Source organism: Arachis ipaensis, chromosome B1, assembly GCF_059453495.1.
Source record: "Arachis ipaensis isolate K30076 ecotype BB chromosome B1, ASM5945349v1, whole genome shotgun sequence".
NCBI classification, from domain to species: domain Eukaryota; kingdom Viridiplantae; phylum Streptophyta; class Magnoliopsida; order Fabales; family Fabaceae; genus Arachis; species Arachis ipaensis.
In genome coordinates, this window is record NC_142436.1 from 112,113,516 (window position 1) to 112,128,782 (window position 15,267).

The window sequence follows — 15,267 nt, forward strand, 5'->3', positions numbered from 1 at the left end:
GACCACTGAACAAGTCAAGAAGATCCGAGATAGGATGCTTACGGCGCAGAGTTGTCAAAAGAGTTACGCCGATCAAAGGCGGAAGCCCTTAGAATTTGAGGCAGGAGATCATGTTTTCCTGAAAGTTACTCCAACTACAGGAGTAGGTAGGGCGATTAAGGCAAAGAAGTTGAATCCTCGATACATTAGTCCATTTCAGGTCCTGGAGAGGGTTGGACCGGTGGCGTATCGGATGGCTTTACCACCCCATCTTTCAAACCTGCACGACGTATTTCACGTGTCGCAGCTTCGAAAGTACACTCCTGATGCTAGCCATGTGTTAGAACCCGAATCGGTTCAGTTAAGAGAAGATTTGACGCTTCCAGTGGCTCCAGTCAGAATTGATGATACTAGTATCAAACGGTTGCGTGGAAAAGAGGTTTCATTAGTCAAAGTGGCTTGGAGTCGAGGCGGTGTTGAGGAACACACTTGGGAACTTGAGTCGGAGATGCGAACGGATTATCCGCACTTATTCTCAGGTAATTGAATTTGAATTTGAATTTTGTGGGCAAAATTCCCAATTAGGTGGGTAGAATGTAAGACCCGGTTAATTAACGGCTAATTAACCCATATATGAGAATTTATTCTAGAAAGCCAAAAATGATATTTTTATGGCTTAATATGATAGAGGAAATTGAGACGAGAATTTCGGTACCAATTTTATAGAATTCGGACAAAGATTGGACCGAACGGGCCAAACCGGGCCAACCGGACCCAAAGTGGGCCCTTGGCCCAACATAACTAAACCAAAACCCTAGTTTTCAGCACTCTCTCTCCTCACAACACACTCAAACACGCTGAAATTGAAGAGAGGGGAGGAAGAACACTCTCTCAAGTTCTTTCTCTCACTTGATCTTCAAACCACCATAACTTTTGATCTAGAGCTCCGATTGCCGCTCCGTTTGCGGCCACGCGTTCACCGCAGAGAGCTCTACAAAACCCATACAACTAATATTGAGGTAAGCCACGTGTTTCTGTTCGAAATTCCAGCCCTTATTTTCGAGTTTCATGGGTAAAATGTTGAGATTTTGGGTTCTTTGATGTTATAGGACCCAACTCTCTTGAAGGAGAAGGTTAATGTTGTCTCCTTGGACCTTGGGTGTGGTAAGATTCTCAACCCTAGTGTGATTTTGTTGTTCTATGATGTTTGGGTTTTGAGATGTTGTGTATGGGTATGATGATTGTGGCTTAGGTTGTGTATGTGTGGGTATTGGAGCTTGATTGGTGACTTTGAAAAGCTTGGAAAGGGTTTGGTGGTGAAAAATCTGTTCTTGGAGGTGTTGAGGCCTTGAGAGCTTGTGGATAAGTGGTTTGGAAGTGCTCCGGGGGAGCTTGGGAAAATCGGCTAAGGTATGGTTTCGGTTTCCCGTATCTAATATGTAATGTGGTAGGAAATACTTAGGCTAGAGGCCCTAAGATAGGCATTGAATTGTTGATGTTGTTGAATGATTGAGATATATGATGTGGTCATATATGTGATGATGATTATTAATGCCTTAGTGGTATGATGTATGAGAAATATGCATGTTGTGATATATATACTTGATGACTGGTTATGGTTGAATTGTGGGTTGAACCATGTTGATGGTGAGTATGATGTTGATTGTGTACAATAATAATTTATTGGAATTGGTGTTATTGAGAATCGGCATGAGGAATAGTATATGATATGTCAATGTGTTTGAGTTTGAGCCACTTGGGTGAAGTGGGGTAAAATGATAAGATAGTGATTTTGGTAATTTGTGGTAATGTGTCAATGTGTGAGTTGAGGAGGCTTGATGTTGAATTTGATATATTTTGATTGATTTCAAAGAAACGGGATGAACTTGGCATGTTTTGATTGGTTTTGAAAAGAGTTGGAAATGGCTTGTTTTGAAATTGGCACTTTGTGGTTTTGTATGAAAATATGGTTTTTGGGCACACTTTGGCGGGACATAACTTGGACTACGGATCTCCGTTTTGTACCAAATCTGTTTAGAAATGAAATTGGATCCGGGATGTCCATGCCGTTCAAAAAACGAGTGAAAGACGATTTAAAATGAGGAAGTTATGTCCGTTGGAAGATTGGGGTTTAAATCTGTGAATTCTGCAGCTTTTAACTTAGAAAATTTTTAGCAGAATGACCCCTTGCGCGTGGGCGTACCTGGCGCGTACGCGCCGATCTTCCAGAAAGCGCCATCCACGCGTGCGCGTGATGTGCGCGGGCGCGCCGATTGTGCTGCACCCAATGCCCAGCCATTTTCCAGAGAGTTATGCCAGAACTGTGCCAGTGTTGTGCCTGGGGCACGAGAACACCCGCGCGTACGCGTGGTTGGCGCGTGCGCGTCGATTGGCAAATCTTTAATCCACGCGTTAGCGTGCATGACGCTTGCGCGTCGATGAGTTTTTGAGGCCATCCACGCGTGCGCGTGGAGTGCGCGTACGCGTGGCCCTGTTTTCATCCCAAAGTTGATTTTTGAGTTTTAAAAGCCAAATCTCATACTTCTAAGCCTCCGATCTCACCATTTATGTCTTAAATCATTATGACATGCCTAGCTATTAAAAAGGGGCTAGTGAATGAGGTAACTTGCGAGTGAAGCAAGGGAAAAATGAATGATCAATGAGGATCAAGATGATTATGTGAGATGCGGAGGATGGTGGTGGAAGTGCTTGTTAAGCCATGGGCCGAAAGGCTGTAATTGCTAATGAAACGGCTGGTTATGGATTTAACCATGAGCCGGAAAGGCTGTGTATAATATGAATATTGGCTGGTTCTGGACTGAACCGTGAGCCGGATGGCTGATATGGATGTTGATCCATGGATGAGAATTTATGCATGCTTATGCTGAATTATTGATAATTGAGATTTGCACTTCCACTATCAGAGGCACGAGATCCCTGGGAGGAAGCAGTGGCTAGCCACCACGTGCTCCAGGTGGAGGCTCGAGACTCTGTTGACCCTATGTCGTAAGTGTGGCCGGGCACTGTGAAAGACCCGGATGAGCTCGCCCCCGAAATATTCACCAGTGAGGGTGATGGATATGGATCATGATTATGATCAAGTTTATGATGAGTATAACTCGAGTTGGGGATGCACGACAGAGGGACAGTCCAATGGTTAGCTACCAGGACTTGTCGGGTTGGCTCTATAACCGACAGATGATATCATCAGCCACTAGGGACAGGCATTCATCATATGCATACTATGTGAATTGTTTGAGATTGCCTATTTGACTGCATATTACTTGCTAATTGTCTAAATGTCTTAACTGCTCCTATTTGTATATTCTTTGTCTGATATAACTGTGTTTGCTATAATATACTCCTGCTGGTGGTTGGGAGGTTTGAAGGAATTGGAAAGGGAAGTATTAGTTAGACTGAAGAATCTTTAGTCAGATACCCTTATATGGTTTAGCTTGTTTATAAGCTTTGATATTATCTGGAGGAAGTTCTAGGATTGCCTTTGGCTTTCCTCTATTATTATGTATTATATATGTGGAAGCTGTTACCGTGCTGGGGACCTCTGGTTCTCACCCATGCGGATTTTGTGGTTTTCAGATGCAGGACGCGAGGCTTCTCGTTGAGACATGTTGGGGACTTCTGGATTAGCGAAGATTCTTGTTCTCGGGACTCTATCTTGATTTATATATCTTGTTTAGATACTTTTATCTCCATTAAATAATACAAACTGTACTCCTTCTAGAGGAGATTTTGGAGATTAGGTTTTCGGTATTTATGTCCCTTTGGGTTTTCCTTGGGGTTTTCCTTATTTTATTATATGTATATATTGCTATGCTCGAACCGGTTACCTTCGCAGCCGAATTTTGAGTCTTGATATTCCTGTTTTTGATACTCTTTATATATATGATCTTGCGTTAGCTTATCCTTTTCTCGTTACGTTATCGATCGGAGTGTTGCGCGTTCGAGTTACGGTTTTTGTTTACCCCTTTTTCTACAAAGGCTCCTAGTTATAATCAATTATTCATACTACTATACGTACTAAATTTTTGTTTTAGAGGTCGTAATACCTTGCCATCTCTGTCTTATGACTTAAGCATAAGACTCTGTATGGTAGGGTGTTACATCCCTAGTGGCTGATGATATCATCTGTCGGTTATAGAGCCAACCCGACAAGTCCTGGTAGCTAACCATTGGACTGTCCCTCTGTCGCGCATCCCCAACTCGAGTTATACTCATCATAAACTTGATCATAATCATGATCCATATCCATCACCTTCACTGGTGAATATTTACGGGGGCGAGCTCATCCGGGACTTTCACAGTGCCCGGCCACACTTACGACATAGGATCAACAGAGTATCAAGTCTCAACCTGGAGCACGTGGTGGCTAGCCACTGCTACTACCCAGGGAAACTCGTATCTCAGATAGTGGAAGTGCAACATTCACATTTATCAATGATTCAGCATAAACATACATTCAATCTCATCCATGGATCAACATCCATCTTAGCCATCCAGCTCACGGTTCATTCCAGAACCAGCCAATATTCATATCATACACAGCCATTCCGGCTCACGGTTCAATCCAGAACCAATCAATATGTATAATCATACACAGCCATTCCGGCTCTTAACAAAACAGCACTTCCACATTCAAAATCATCAAATTCATGAAATCGGCGTTTAAGCCATAAATCATTTTCTCAATTCATTTCGCTTTGAAATCAAGTTTCAACTCTTTTCAGCCTTGGCTTTAAAGATCTCATTTCTCAAATCATCTCAGGCTCATAAGCCACTTTTACTCAAGGTAAATTCCCCTTTTAAAACAATGCCACTCTCGGCATCCTCTTTCCAAAACTTCCATAATCATGGCAAGTTAGAAATCTCTTTGAGATATTCAAAATCACCCATCCAACAATGGGATTTTATAACAAAAGTTTCTCGGCAGAGTCCCAAGTCTTTAGGGGAGAATAGCATAACTCATTTCGCCAAATTCATTTAAAATCATTAAAACCTTGGCTTTCCGAATTGAGTAATAAAATAAGATCTAAGCCAAACCGAGTCATGTAATCATTTATTTCTTTCAAAGCCGTTTCCTTTACTTAGGCAAAATCAACTTCGACCCCCATGATAAATTCTAGAACGTTTCAACTGTTCAAATTGTTTTAGTCTTGCAAGAATTCAGAATTCAAAGAGTACTTAAAACCTTTCTCAAAACATTTCAAAATGAAACTTGTCAATAGACATTCAGGTTCTTTCAAAGTCATTGAAACTTCTTTAATTGAAACCCCCAAGTCAAATTCAAAGGCATAAACCCTTTTCACATCCAAACAGCTTTAAAACACAAGTTTCATCTAAATAACCTTCTCCTGAAAGAGATGCAATGCCTTTCTTAAGAAGCAAGACTAAATCACAATTTCCTCTTTATTAGTTCATTTCGAAAGCATGAATCATCCTTTTCTCGATAATTCAAATAAAATAGTAGAGGTCTTTAACTCATCATTTTCCAGACAACATTTCAATAAAGACTCGGATTTTATAGAAATTTCGGCAGCACCTCCCCTAAAACTTGGACTTTTGCCACCCGGTTCGGGTCCCAACTAAACCGTTTTTCATTCCTTTTTAACAGCTCAAAATCAGAAATCAATTCAAAAACAAGCTAAATCCAACAGTCGCCTCAATGGCATACCTCAAAGAAACCATTTCAAAAATCGACTCAATATCAACCGATTTAACTCATTTATAAAGCTTTAAAGAATCGGTTCAGCAATAAATCATTTATCAAAACCAGAGCAATTAAAGCAACCCAGGCTGAATTTCAAGAGCATTCTATCTTTCACATTATCAAAATAATTGACTCAATTCAAACCAATCCTCAACGGATTAAACTCTTTTCAAATATTTAAAGAATCAACTTCAAACATTACATTTCACAAGCCACACAACAATTCAGCCAAACCAACATCCATAGTCATTCGAGTCAATCAATTGATACATAAGGCAGATACAATCACCAAATACACAATATCTCACATCAGTACCCATATGTAATAATTCCAATAAAAAACTATAGTTTTCGGAAAGCGCCCCTACCTCAAAACGCAATTCCATAACCCAAACGCCTCACAGAGTCCTTTCCCGCCTCAACTCGAACTGACAGCAACCGAAACCTCAGCTCCAAGTCACGTTCGCAATAACCATAGCAACACTAATCGCAACATACAATAATCAGGACTCGACCCCACATTATCAAAACTCATATTCATTAACCGAACGCAACAGAATACTAACGCGAGGCTTTCTAAAACATAAGTACTTACTGAACTAGCGAAACGAAACAGCTGCGATTTCGAACAGGCCCGGCAACAGCTCCAGCGACGACCAGAAGCTCCGGTGGATCAACTATAAAAACCACGCAGCATTAAAACCTTCTCAAAATCCAAAAAGGCAGAAACCGCAATTACAACCCTTACCGGAAGAGTTCTCCGGCGACGGCAGCGGGGTTTTGGGCGGCCGGAGCGGCAGCTTGGGCGGCACCCAGGAGCTGGCAGCAGCGGTGATAACCCCACGCCTGCTCCTCCGATCGCATCTCCTCTCCCTCAGATCGGACCGGTGGCAGACCCCCCAACAGTGGCGGTGCAGCAGCTCACAGCGCAAGTTGCAGTGGCGCCCTGATCCTCTTTCTTTCCTTCAGATTAGATCGGGCGGATCTCTAGCAGTGGCGGCGGCAGACCAGAGCAGTAGAATGGAGGGGATGATGACTGCTCAAACAGCAGCGACAGCACACGACGGCGCGCGACGGCAGCTGCGAGTGCCTCCCTGTGCGTCGCCGACTCCACGTTCCTCTCTTGGTCTCTCGCTCTCTTCTGGTCAGGACTCACGGCGGCGCTGTGCTCCCTCCAAGGTTGCGAGCTCGACGGTGGTAAGGCAGTGAAGACGATGGAGCTGGCGGCGAGTCCTTCTCTGCGCGACGCTGACTCCGTGTCTCTTTCTCTTTCTCCCTTCGGTGTACAACGACGGCGGCAAGGCGTGGAATGCGGCGGTGATCCTGGCAGCATGGACTGCTACGGCGGCACGGCGTGGTGAGGCACGATGGCAGCGATGAGCTCCCTCCTCCCGCTCTCGCTGCAGCTCAATCTCCCTTTCCCTCTTTGATTCTGCTACTTTCAGTCGTGGAAGGGGAAACCATGGGTGTTGCTGTCCGTGGGTGAAAGGGAAGGCAGGTAGGGTTTCGGCTGCTGGGTTGGAGGCTTTAGGGTTTCATTTTTTAAACTTAGGGTTAAGGGCAATTTGGTAATTTCACTTAAAATTGGGAATAATATAGTAATTGAAACCCAAATTAAATCCAACACTATTATATATAGAAAATACCATTTGCTCACCAATTTCGCAAATTATTTTCAATAAAATGCCCAAATCAAATAATTAGAAATAATATACTTAATTTCTTCATTTTTCTAAAATAGCAATATTAATATTTAAAATATTACTTATCTAATCCAAATCATATAAAATCCTTATTATTTTATAACTATCAACTTTATAATTCAAATATAGAAAATAATCCAATAATTGTGAAATTGGATAATAATCATAACTTATCTCAAATCCAATAAATCAAGACTTGCCTTAATCATCTTTAATAAACTGATTTTCGAAATTAAGGCTATAAATAACTATATGATTTGAGACTTGATCATAATAAGACTTTTTAAAAGTTCTGGGTCTTACATAATCCGCCGGTAACCAATTGGTTTTTCTAGCTGATAATCTGTTTGCAATTTTCGACGGTAATCACCGTCGGACGAAAAAATCCGACGATAAATATTTACCGGCTAGGTTTATACTGTTTGATTATTTCTGACAGTATTTAAATTATCGTCGAATTTCAATCATTTTTTTACCATAAATTCAACAGTACTCAACGTTTTTCTTGTAGTGATAACCCAACTAATTAACTATGGTATAATTTTTTTTTAATTTATAAAAATCATCTAAAAAATCTCATTTTGTAATTTATTTTTTCTCAAACCATGTATTTATTAATCATTTCCAACAAAAAAATCAAATGATAAAAAAACAAATATAAAAAAATTCAAGAGACATTAAAAATGTCCAAAATGTTATCTTCACAATTCTGGCTTGCTTCCTTCATATTTTTCAAAAAACTTTATATATAATATATTTGATTGTTACTAAAAAATCCTCTATTACAATAAAGTTTATTTTCAACTATAGTTTAATTAGAGTAGTGTATATTGAATGAACTTACTAAATAAATAAATTAAGATATATATAAGTACATAAAATCGTAGAAAATTTTGAGACAATAACATTTTATAAAATAAATCTCCTTAATTTCACCCAATTAAATTTGAATTTTAAATTGCATGTAGATTGCATAGTTTTTTATCTCCTATTTTTTTCTCTTGTTGTCAACAACCCCAAATTAACTATTTTTCTGCAAATTGTCTTTGTCTTTATATGAAGAATGAAAATTTTTTAAATACGAAGGAAGTAAGATAAAATTATCAAGCGATAACATTATCAGAATTTTTTTTATCTATTCATTTTTTTTTAGGTTTTCTTGGTTAAAAATGATTAATAAATTTGTGGTTTGAGAAAAAAATTATAAAATAAAACTTCTTTAATGATTTTTATAAATTATAAAAAAAGAATTATACTATAGTTCATTGGTTAAGTTATCAAAATTTAAATTAGATGAATGGTTAAATTTAATTATAATAAATTAATTTATTTCAACCAACAATACTGTGACATGTAATAAAAGATAACTTACTCTTTAAAGTAGGAAGAATTGGAGAAAATTCACCTATTTATAAATATTATGAAACATATTTCATTCATTTTTGTTTTAACAATCACCAAAACCAACTCAAAAAATATTTAAAATATTTTTTACAGGATTTGGCTTATTTATAAGATAAGGTACAAATATTCACAATAATTTTAACTCTATACCTCAAATTGTAACTTATCATAGCTTAAATATTAATTTTATGCTAAATTAACTGAAATTTTATGACATTTTAATAAGAATAATAATATATATTCAAGATTATAATAAATTATTTTTATAATATTTTTAAGAATAAAAAACAAAAAATATTTAATAAATAATTGAAAACAAACTCAATAAAATAATATTGAACATTATTTTTTTTTTTTGGTGACTAGAACATTATTTTGTTATTATGCTTTAGGCCTAATTATTTAAAAATTATATTTTTTGCTGACCCTACAAAATAATGTTAGTGTTGTTTTACTAAATAACATCTTCACTATATTAGAATCATCATTCAATTTCGTATTACGTAAATTCTATCTCACTAATGCTCTGTTTTAATTTTCTTCTTCCTTCTCCTGTTTATGCTTTGTTATAATCTATTTATTGTATATTATTAAAATTAAATTTCTTCAATTAATAATATAACTAACATGGTATGTTTTTTAAGGTGTTTTTTTATTTATTTTCAGATAAACTTCTAAAAATATACTCAAATAATTTTATCGTTGACAAAAATATATTCAAATTTTAATGTCGATAAAAATACTCTCAAATAATTTTTAAATGCAACAAAAATATCCAAAAGAATATTATTTTTTTGTAAGTGACAAACTACTTTTGTATTTGACAACTAATATATTTGATCCAAAATTTTATAAAAATATTTAAATAACTATTTAAAAAATACACACACAAAAATTGGATAAAAATTCGATCTCTATATTTTTTTATTTTTTTAAAAGTATTATTGGTTGTTGACAAAAAAATCACACAAAAATTATATACTTGACAAAAAATCACCAAATTTCAAGAATAAATTAAAAATATCTTATTTTTTTTAATCTTACTTACAAAAAAAACCGTATCAAAATTCAATTTCTAAGATATTTTTTGAGAATACGTATTTAATGTTGGAATTTTTTATTATATTTTAAAATCATTTGAAGACATTTTTGTGGATAACAAAATTTGAGTATATTTTTGTCAACAATAAAATTATTCAGGTACATTTTTATTGGTAAATATCGAATTATTTAATATTATATTTGACCATATTAACGATAAGTCTATAAATAATCAATTATATTAGTTACGTTATTTAATTTGACTAAAATAAATAAATTGATTTTGTTTTAATTTACATTAATTTTTTTGTTTTATGTATTTTGATTAATAATTTTTTAAAAGTGCCATAATTAATCATTTATTTGATTTGATTGAAGTAAACATCAAACTATTTAATATTTTATTTGACTATATTAACTATGACTAATCAATTATATTAATTATTTGATTTAATTGAAACAAATAAATTAATTTTATTTTAATTTATATTAATTTTTCATCTTATGTATTTTGATTAATAATTTTTAAAAGTATTATAATTTTATCTGGCATATTTATAAGATATTTTTTTGTTTATTTAACATATTTTATTGAGCTAAATAATTATAATTAATTTGTCATATCAATTATTTAATTTAATTAGTTTAAATATATTTTATTTGATTCAATTTATTGTCACATTAATGTTTAAGTTATTGTTTACTAAAAATTCTTTTTCTTTACCTTCTTTAAAATAGTAATAATCAAAAGTTAACCTTAAACAAATGTTTAATCAGACAGAAGAAAAGAAATCCAAGATAAAGAATCATAAAATAAAAGATTATTAATTTTTTTTTATTTTGTGTTTATGCAAACCAAAATTATACTCAAGATAAAATCAGAGCATTTAATATTATAATTTGTGAGATAATAACAATTTAAATGTTAAGTTAGATTATAGTTTTTATTTTAAAATTTTTCATTCATTAATAGTGTAACAAATTTTTATCCAGACATCTGATCATGTTTTGATACATCAATAAAAGTAACTAATTTTATCACTTAAAAAAAACTAAACGTATGAATTTTTGAATAACTATATAAATCTTTTTATATTATTAATACATCAAAATTAAATTCTATAGTAATAGTAATTAAAATGATAATATAATTATTTTAGCATAAATAATTACGTATTAAATATGCGATATACTTCCATAAATTTTATTTGACTCCTTATATGATAATTAATTATTTTTATAACAATTACCAAACTAATTATTTTATATTAATCACATAATTATTATACAATTAAATTATCTAATCAGATCAAATTAAATTTATTCATTCACTCATTTTTTCTTAATAAGTCATGCATTATTGTCACTAAATTCAAAGACATAAATAAATAATTTATTCTAATTTATTCAAAATTTCAAACATAATAATAATAATAATAATAATAATAATATTATTATTATTATTATTATTATTATTATTATTATTATTAGGGTAAGTGATATAAACAAATAAAATGGCTTTCAATATTACACCAATATCTTAAAAACAAAATAATTTGCATGCATGTCTCATTTTGACAATAAGACTATGTAAATCAAAACTATTTAATCCGATTTACAATAAGTCTATGTGAATTGAATCCATTTGATTCGATTTAGCTAGTGTTATAACAAATCTTGGATTCCATTTACTAAAAAGTAGTGTTTGTGACATAATTTGAAACAAGTTTTGATTTACTGCTTTTGATAAATCCTAAATAAATCGAATCTAATTGATTCAATTTACTAATACATGCATGCAATGGTATAAATCGAATTCAGCTAATTCAATTTACTAAGGAATATATGATATATAAATACGATCAGAACATTAGGTATTTATTATAGGGGAACTAACAATGGCTAGTGAAGATTTTTTTTTAGTTATTGGGCTCTACAGAAGGACGATTAAGAAAAATTGTAAGAGAAAATAAAATTTATTAATAAGGATCCGTTGAGTGTCTTTATCAATCCTTCTACGAGTTTTATTGAATTTCATAATACTATAATCCAAAAACTAGGACTGCATGGCATGAAACAGGTGGAGAAGTTATATTATAAATTCTAATTTCTGTTGTTCGAGATGGGGTGAAGTACGACTCCTTTATAATAGATAGTGACAATGATTTGCAAGTTTTATTTTATTATCATCGTCAATTTTTTTAGGTGAGAACTCATGAATTATTGTCCAAATTTGGAGATGTAGTCTCTAGTTCAGGAGGATCAAATAAGAATCATCAATCAGTAGTGATATGGTCACCTTTAACACGAGCTATAACTCGGCATTATAGCCGTTGTCACTGAAAACTATAACTGTCACCCGCTACAAGCTCGGCCTTTCATGAGCCATAACTCGGCCAGATTAATATTTCGATCATAAATGACGCCCGAACGGCATAATAAAGTCAGTTACAAATCAATTCGGAAACCGATGATTATTGCCGAGAAGGTAACGGACGAAGAATTCATGATATAAAAGAAGGTAAAGCATTTCTTTGAACTTAAGTTGAAATAAGACAATATACTGACTTAAGCTTTGGAGTGCCTTTGCAGGTACACTCCCCTCCTCTTTATTGTTTACTCATGCTGTGACGAAAAGAAAAGCTCAGAATCGAGTGGTGGAAGCTCAGTCTCTAAGGTTATAGCTCGGCTGTCACCAGATTGTGGAAGCCGACCTATTTCACAGGCAAGATCAATTGGCACCCACCGTGGGCCCGAGGAAAATGATTCTTTCTGTTTGGTCCCATCACCCTCACTTACACCCATGGCTGACGTACCACCTTCCATGTCCGAGCTTATGCGGATGGTAACCGAGTTACAACAAGCCAACCAATGAATGACCGATGAAAATCAAATAATGGCTGCTCAAATCGCTGAACTGAACCATGTTCGGATAGAAAATAATGACACTCGTCACCAAGAAGATAATGAGCATCATTCCGAACTTACTCACGTTTCAGAAACCCTCAGAGCTGAGGAACCTCAACCTGAAGAAGAAAATGAAGAATCTGACGAGCCCGTAGGACCCTTCACGACAGAAGTGATGAACTTCGAGCTACCAAAAAGATTCACCCTCCCGTTAACCCTCACGCCCTATGACGGGCTCGGAGTCCCGAAGAAATTTCTCAAAAAACTCCGATCAATAATGATCATTAACGGTGCATCAGATACTGTTTTATGCCATTGTTTTCCGAATTATTTAGATGGTCCTGCACTTGACTGGTTGTGTGCTTTGCCTGCAGGTTCCATTTCACGATTCCAACAACTGGCCAAATTATTCGAGGAGCATTTCGCAGGATCTGCAATTTATTTGAACGACTCGGATTATCTTAATACAATCAAGCAAGGACAAAATGAAAGCCTGAAAGACTACATGACTCATTTTATGAAGATTGCCATAAGCATACCAGGCCTTCACCCCGAGGTCCATCTCCACGCAATTAAAAATGGACTCTGACCAGGAAAGTTCCAAGAAACCATTGCGGTAGCCAAGCCAAAGACTTTTGCCGAGTTCCGCGAAAAAGCTAAAGGCCAAATCGATATCGAGGAGCTCAGACAAGCTCGAAAGTCGGACAAACCAATCTACAGAGACAAATATAAGGCGCCGAGCAGTAAGCAAAGTTTTAAACTAACCCCTCGGTTTGACTCTTATATGCAGTTCAACACTAGACAAGAGGACATAATAAAGGAAATCCTGAATTCCAAATTGATCAAGCCACCAAGAAAGGCTGGTACCTACCAAGATACTAAAAACGCGGACAAATCCAAGTATTGCGCATTCCACCAAAAGCACGGTCACACTACTGACGACTGTGTAGTAGCCAAAGACCTCCTAGAGAGATTGGCTCAGCAAGGCCACCTTGACAAGTATATTGGAGGTCACATCCAAAAACGTACCACAATATCTACAAACAGTGACTTAACCGAACAACAACACTGAGGAAAAGAAAAGGTAACATCAAACAATTACGAAAAACCTCGAGGAGTAATTAATTATATTTCAGGAGGATACGCCAGTAGAGGATTCTCAAACTCGGCAAGAAAAAGATCATTCCGAGCAATATGCTCGTTAGAAGGGCCACAAAGAGAAGCTCAAACTCCAGCACAACTCCCACAAGTCACATTTACACAAGCAGACTTCAATTCTAACATACAGAACCTGGATGATCCCGTGGTTATCACTCTTCAATTGGGAGACCTACTAGTCAAGAAAGTACTTCTAGATCTTGGAAGTAGCGCCGACATCTTATTCTACTCGACATTTCAAAAAATGAAGCTCAGTAACAACATCCTCCAGTCAACAGGGGGAGATCTCGTCGGATTCTCGGGTGAACGAGTTCCAATAATGGGATCAGTGTGGTTACAAACCACGCTGGGTGAGCATCCTCTTTCAAAAACTTGTGATATTCAATATCTAGTAGTAGATTACTTCAGTCCATATAATCTTATCCTTGGCCGCCCTTTCTTAAACAAGTTTGGCGCCATTGTATCTACAGTTCACCTGTGTGTTAAGTTTCCCTTGCAGGACGATCATGTTGTCACAATCCATGGAGATCATAAAGAAGCTCGGCATTGTTACAACGTCAGCATGAAGTTCCAAAATCATTCGAAACAACAAGTTAACAACGTCGATCTTACGAACGGTAGCTCGGCATTAGCCGACCTAGATCCAAGAACCGACTTCCGAGAACGACCTACTCTGTCTGACGACTTACAGAAGATATATTTTAACAATGACCCTAAAAAATTCACTTTTGTAGGTAAGTCAATAAGCAACGATGAGCTACAGGCCATCACTACCTTCCTGCAAGAGCAACCCGACTTATTTGCATGGAAACCTTCCGAGATGCCCGGGATAGACCCACAAATCATCAGTCATAAATTAGCTATAAACCCATCTGCGAGACCTGTACAACAAAAGAAAAGACAACTCGGCGAAGAAAAAAGAAGAGCATCATTAGAAGAAACACAAAAACTGATCAGCGCAGAATTCATCAAAGAGATCAGATTTACCACCTGGCTAGCCAACGTGGTTATGGTAAGGAAACAAAACGGTAAGTGACGCATGTGCGTCGATTTTACTGACTTAAACAAAGCATGCCCAAAGGATTCTTATCTTTTACCATCCATAGACTCTTTGGTAGATAACGCTTCCGGTTATGCTATCTTAAGTTTCATGGATGCCTATTCCGGGTACAACCAAATACTTATGCACCCCTTTGATCAAAGTAAAACAGCTTTTATTACTGACTTCGGCAACTACTGTTATAAGGTTATGCCTTTTGGACTTAAGAATGCAGGAGCAAATTACCAGCATCTCATGGATAAAGTTTTTACCAAACAAATCGACAGAAACATCGAAGATTATGTAGACGA